Source organism: Danio rerio, chromosome 18, assembly GCF_049306965.1.
Source record: "Danio rerio strain Tuebingen ecotype United States chromosome 18, GRCz12tu, whole genome shotgun sequence".
In the NCBI taxonomy this organism is placed as follows: Eukaryota; Metazoa; Chordata; class Actinopteri; order Cypriniformes; family Danionidae; genus Danio; species Danio rerio.
Window position 1 is genome coordinate 21,964,381 of NC_133193.1, and position 7,003 is coordinate 21,971,383.

Consider the following 7,003-nt stretch of genomic DNA (forward strand, 5'->3'; position numbering starts at 1 on the left):
AATACTGCAGGAGTATTACATACTGTACAACACAGAATCCTGTGGTAAAACCTCCCAAAAAAACAACAAAGTACTACACAATTATCACATAATTTTTATTTTGCACATTTGATGGTTTACCACATGAAATACCACATGCTACCACAAAAATATTACAGGAATATAACAGTAATACCACACACTCTACCACAAGAATATCCCAGGAATATTACATATTGTATAACAGAATCCTGTGGTAAATACTACCAAAATATGAAAGTGATACACTACCACAAGAATACTACAGGAGTATTACATACTGTACAGCACAGAATCCTGTGGTAAAACGTCCCAAAAAACAACAAAGTACTACACAGTTACCACATAACATTTGATGGTTTACCACATAGAATACCGCAGGTAATGTTTGTAATGGAGGGTGTCGGTCATCTTGTTGTTTCAATTGCAAATTTATTCCAGTACACAAACATTTGCACACTAAAAAAGTTTTTACAATAAATATGAATACATGTGATGTTACTTTGTAAGAATAGGTATTTCTTAATTAAACAGCTTAAATGCAGAACATACTGATTTTACCTTGCTCTGAGAAAAAAAAATGTTTTAGAAAAAGACAGAATAAAAAAGCTAATTCTTGTGATATTGTACTGCAGAAATTGCTGTAGCAATCCTGTGATATTTAGCTGTGTTGGTATTACCACACAAAAACAATAGAGAAACCACATACTTCATCCAATGGTAAATTCCTGTGAATTTTTACTGCAGAAAGTGCTGTAGTAAGCCTGTCATATTTAGCTTTGCTCATTTTTTGTGTGGTAAATTTATGTTGTACTGCTGAAATACCACAGGATTACCACAGGACATTTTTGTAAAGCCGGTCGCACACCAGAAGCGAACTTAAGTCCAACTTTTGTGCTACAGAAAAGCCCAACAGTTTGTAACGACATAAGGGCATGTGCTAGCTAGACAATATTTTAAATGTCATCCTCTAGTATTAATTATCATAAAAATTCACATTGTCAAAAGAACTCCTCGTATTATAGTAAAACAGATAGTGAAGGGTTAACTAGTGAGTCTTTTTGTCATTTTATTTTATTTCTTTTTTATTACTACAGGTTTGGAACAACATGAGGATCAGATTATTATTTATTATTATTATTATTAATCTATTTTTTTGCTTTGGATGAAGTTTTTATATTTTTATTGTTTTTATTCAATGATATGATTGTGATTGTGATAAATGTAGGCAGTTCCTTTGAGAATATGCTATGTACCAGGGATGTCAAACTCCTGGAGGGCCGCAGCCCAGCAGAATTTAGTTCCAGCCCTGCTTCAACACACTACCTTTAGATTTAGTTTGATCAAGTGTGTTTAATTAGTATAACTGCAGTGTTACCCTGTAGATTGTGCAGTAAATAACTGTAAAATAGCCAGTGTTTTGCTGTAATAAAAGGAAACAGTATTTTTCTGTAAAAGGAGTAGACTTTGTATGAAATTGTGTATTGCAAAGAATAAATTACAGTAATTTATTTTATGTACTCATTACAGATAGTAACTTTGACAATAAATAGCAAATTACTGTTCAACCATTACTGTCCCATCCACTCTGATGCTTTATGTTGCTAATTATAGAGACGTGCATTTTGAAGGCTGAAAACAATGATTTAGGCATCACCACACTCCCACAGGCTGTCTGTCTAATTCTAAACACAAAGGTGTTAGAAAAAGTTTTCAGAAAATGCTGGCCCTTTAAGGGAGTCAGGTGTTTGATTTGTTTACTGCTGAGTGTGCTTTATTCTCTTTCCATCAATTCAGATGTAGTCTGATATGTTTTATGCTTCAAATAAGAATCTACAATGAGTAAGTAAAATGTGTTCAAATGTTTTTGAGGGTTTCTAAAATAAGGCTGTGTTTTAAGTTATATTGTTGTTATATTGAACTGTGTACTTGAAAGCTACATTGTTAGCTAGTTAGCCTCTCCTCATATAACTTCTTACATTTATTGTATATTGCATACTGCCATAATGTACAGATGTTAACAGTTTTATGTATCTTTCTGGCAACTAAGCCAAAATTAAATTCCATCGCCTCAGTAAGGTAACATGTGCACAGAAATCATCACAGGGAATCACAAAAACATGATACACATAGCCATCCACACACAAAAGCTCCACTGTCAGCTCCCAGGTTGTGAGTTTGTTGCTAAGTATTTTTCAGAGCAGTGTTTCCACCTATGAATTTATATTAGAAACAATAGAAAAGTTTGTTGTCATGAGATTTTTTAAGTAAATAATAATTATAACAATAAAATATTGGATTCTTTGGTTTTGGGTGTTGCCGACTTTATTTTTGCTTTTATAATTATTTGTAACTTTTTATTGAGAATTGACACAGTTTTTAATTATTTTAAACTTTAACATTTAAAATAATTAGTTTGTGTTTTTTTTTTTTTTTTTGCATGGTCAGCATTGAGGAGAGAGTAACACATTTCACCGCAGCACTTTGTGTGTGTGTGTGTGTGTGTGTGTGTATAATGCCTATACCTGCTGCAGTCAACCTAAAACCTACAGTAGGTTGACATAAAACCAAAACAACACCCATTCTTGTCTTAGGACATTTTATTTGGCAAATTTTAAAATAACAGTAAGTATATGTGACATGTTAAATATATAGTATAATTTGCTGGTTTTAAACATACAGAATAATAATAAATATAGTTATGAAACAACCATAACACCAAATGTTGACTAATGAAAGTACATTTATAACAACTATTTGTTAGACTTCTGTATTGTCAAACCATGTTGCATACAAATGCATTCAACAGACTTATATGACAGTGCATTGCTGTAGAGGACAAAAAAAACACGAGACAGGTGTTTAGAAAGAGTATAGTTTATTTAGTTTGACATGCAAACTTATCTAAACAAGACAGACTTTCAGAAAACAGCCCGGAAACATTATAATGCGCGCGCTCGTGAATATAACCCGCGGTTGTCTTCAACTGTTGTCTTCAATAGTCCTTCTTTGCTCAACAACTCAGCTGAAAAACAAAGCAAAACATTACAACAGTCAGACATGGAGCAAAGAGCATAGAATTACCAAGAGGCGACACTCTACAATTTGGGAAACAATAACGCGCTTTTTGAATAAATTAAATAAAAACAAAGCAGCTGCTTTCCATCGCGACAGCAATGACGAGCGATCGCTATCATTTCAAAATGGCGGAATCCGGGTCTGTTGCTCTTGGTCATTCTACGCTCTTTGCTAAAGGTTTAATCATGACAGTTACCATGGTTTCTATTTCAAACTATAGTAAACTAAAGTTTGAAACTATAGTTTAAAATAGAAGATGAGTGGGCCTCGCTACTCCCACCCACCATAACCCTCGCAGCGAGGTCCCACTACCGGCCGCCCGTGTTTCCCTGAGGGTCCTCGGGGGTTGTTTGCTCCCTGCCTAGGGCTCAAAGGCCGCCTCGCCCCAGGGAGTGCACGGAAAGACCGGGCGCCAGGCCGTGCCAGTATTCACTGGATGTTGCTCGGCGGCACATTTCGAGCAACAAACACGTAATGTTCTTCGCGATATTGCGTTTATGTACGCAAACCGCAAGGAACTACAGCACAGACGGGCCCGGGTGAAGCATCACGAAGCGGACTTCGTGAGTTTGGCGTAGCTCCACTCGTACCGTCGGTATTGAACTCACCTTGGTCAAGTACAAGCAGCTACACCGGGCGAACTGACAACGCTGACAGAGAGCACACGAGCTTTATAGGAATGCATATGCAAATTTTTACAAGGCACGTCACTGTTGTCTCGTTGTCATGGCGAGCGCTGAGGAGTGGTCCTAATTAGACCACAGAGACTCTGGAATCTGCGTCAGGGCGAGTTGCCGTCTGCTGTTGACAAAAAAATATTAAATATATTCAATATATATTTTTACATTTTTGGTGCTGTGTAATATTCTGAGATACTTTATAAGGTTCCTTTATCCTTATAAGGTTCCTTTATAATTAAGCGTTTCCGGCGAATTGAATGCCAATGCAAAATCCGGTGCGTTTAAGGTCTGTTTTCTTTCAAAATCAGCGATCTCCACAAGCTGAGTGATATCCGATTTAAAGTGGGTCTCAGATTGTACAAGAAGCACTGCATTAAATTACATTTCCCCCGCCATATCCTTATAATATGAGCAATATATTTTACCCCAGTATATTCAATGAATTAATGTTACAAAAATCAGAAAATATGAAGTGTAAGACCATGCAGTTTATTTTAAAAATAATCAAATTAAACATTTTTTGAATACTAAATCATCTTTATACTTTGAAATATGACAAAATATTTTAGATTCTCATTTAACATTCTTTTCTTCTTCTTCTTTTTTTTTTTACAATAAAACCAAAATCAAGTGTAGTAGTGATATTTTTTGTAAACCAACAATGCGGTGTAGTGTACACCATCATTTAAAACTTTATTTAAGATAGTTAAAATATGGTCAACCGTTTGATAGAGCAGGCAGTTAAAGAGTTAAAGAAGACAATTCTAGAAAAAAAGTTGATCAAAATGCACAAAAAGAATTGAATTTTTTTTTTAAGGTCATCACAACAAATTTGCTTTCAGTAAGATTGAATTCATTTATTATTTAGTAACAAGTTTCTCATCCACACTATAAATGTTGGGTACTTCCACTATATTTGTGTTGAGAAAACATGAAGGAATTAAGTTAATTTGTTTTTACAAATTTAATTGGATTGAACATAAAGCAAGGGGGCATAGTGGCTAGCAGGTCGCTGGTTTGAATCCTGGTTGGGTCAGTTGGCATTTCTGTGTGGAGTTGGAATGTTGTCCCTGTGTTTGCGTGGGTTTCCTCCGGGTGCTCTGGTTTCCCCCACTCTTTAGAGATATAGGTGAATTGGATGAACTAAAATGGCCGTAGTGTATATGTGTGATTGAGTGTTTATGGATGTTTTCCAGTACTGGGTTGCAGCTGGAAGGGCATACGCTGTGTAAAACATATGCTGGATAAGTTGGCAGTTCATTCCACTGTGGATACCAATGATGAATGAATGGATTAAGCCAAAGGAAAATAAACGTACATAAAACAAGTAGTCCCAAAATAAAACTCAATAATTGTTTTGCTCCAGCTCATTTTAAAGAAGTATTTTGAACCAACGGCAAACATTTTGAGTAGATGAAACGATTGTTTCCATAACTCATTTTCATCAACTTTTCCGGGGCCGGGTTGCAGTTCTCTCTTAGGAGAGAACCTCAGACTTCCCTTTCCACAGACACTTCCTCCAGCTCCTCTGGGGGATCCTGATTTATTCCCAGGCCAGCCAAGAGACATAGTCTCTCCAGCGTGTCCTGGATCTTCCCCAAGGCCTCCTCCCGGTGGGACATGCCTGGAACAGCTCCCTAGGTAGTCTTCCAGGAGGCATCCGAAACAGATGCCTGAGACACCTCAGCTGACTTCTCCCGATGTGGAGGAGCAGCAGCTTTACTCCGAGCTCCTCCCGGGTGACAGAGCTCCTCACCCTATCTATAAGGGTGCGCTCTGCCGCCCTGCGAAGGGAACTTGTTTCGGCCGATTGTATCCGAGATCTTGTCCTCTCGGTCATGACCCAAAGCTCATGACCATAGGTGAGAGTAGGAACATAGTCTGACCACTAAATCGAGAGCGTTGCCTTTCGGCTCAGCTACTTCATTCCCACAACGAACTGATACACCGACCGCATTGCTGCTGCTGCACCGTTCCGCCTGTAAATCTCATGCTTCATCCTTCCTTCACTCGTAAAAAAAAAAACAAGATATTTGATCTTCACCTGGGGTAAGAACTTTCCTAAAATCTGGATATGGAAAAACCACCTTTTCCCCACCACCTGCAATGGAGCTGTAAGGGGCCAGTGCATTGTGCATTGTGACGACGACAACCCGATCGTCAGGCACAGAAACTTCCTGGGACATAAAATGGCCAATAAAAACTGCAAAATTGTTTTATTAGGTTCATTTAATCTTCCTAAATCTTCTTGTTCACGTGTTTCTTATTTGTGTGTTTATTGAACCAAAAGTCAAACCAAAACTGAGGCTATTAAAGGCGTCATATGGTTAACCATCTCATCTCTTACAAAAACAAATGAGTCATATCAATACTAAAAGAGGAAGCGGCACTGTAAGTTTAATAAAAGCAGAAACTAATCATAAAAACTCAGACCTAAATCAAAACACAAATCAACAGTTTCACTCTTGATGGAATAAAGTTTTAATTCACAGCTTTTGTCCATCTATTGATACAAAATCACTTTGCCGTGAGATTGCAAACCACTGACAACACAGGTGTCTCCTGCCTGTAGACGTGACTTCTGCTTCTGCCTGTTTTTTTTTTTTTGGATAGGCACACAACAGGGGAAAGCAGAGTGGCAAGGCTGTGCTGTACAGAGACAAACAACAGCACATGGTAAGAGGCTGAAGATCGACAATACTTTATGTTAGGGGACAAAGAGAACTAAATGACTCATCTGTAGCTCAGAAGACATTGAAGAGACATTCTGGTCCCCCAAACCTGAAGTCAGCACTTGATTGGAAAAGACAGATTCATATTTTCTAACACAGCAAATCATTTTCTATTCTAAAAATTACAAAACCCATTCGGTTGTTCCGGAAAACGTGCAGGTTTAAAACCCAACCATTTCATGTTTTATAATATTGTCACTTTATTGAAACGACTATCGACCCAGAATTAGAAAACGCTCGCTTAGAAATATCATATTAGAAAACTAAATATGACTTTCTCCTGTCTAGTGTGATGTTCTGATTCCTGATGCCGAGATAAATTCGGTCATGTGCTCTGTTGATTGTGCTGGTGTAATATTGATTTCTTTACAAGAATGCTAAAAAATAAAAAGTTTTTCAACCTCAACAGGATAAATGTTCACATTATAGCAGATTTCTGTACAATTAGCATCGACAATCCCTTGAACATATTAATAGAGATGGGGTTTTCCGACA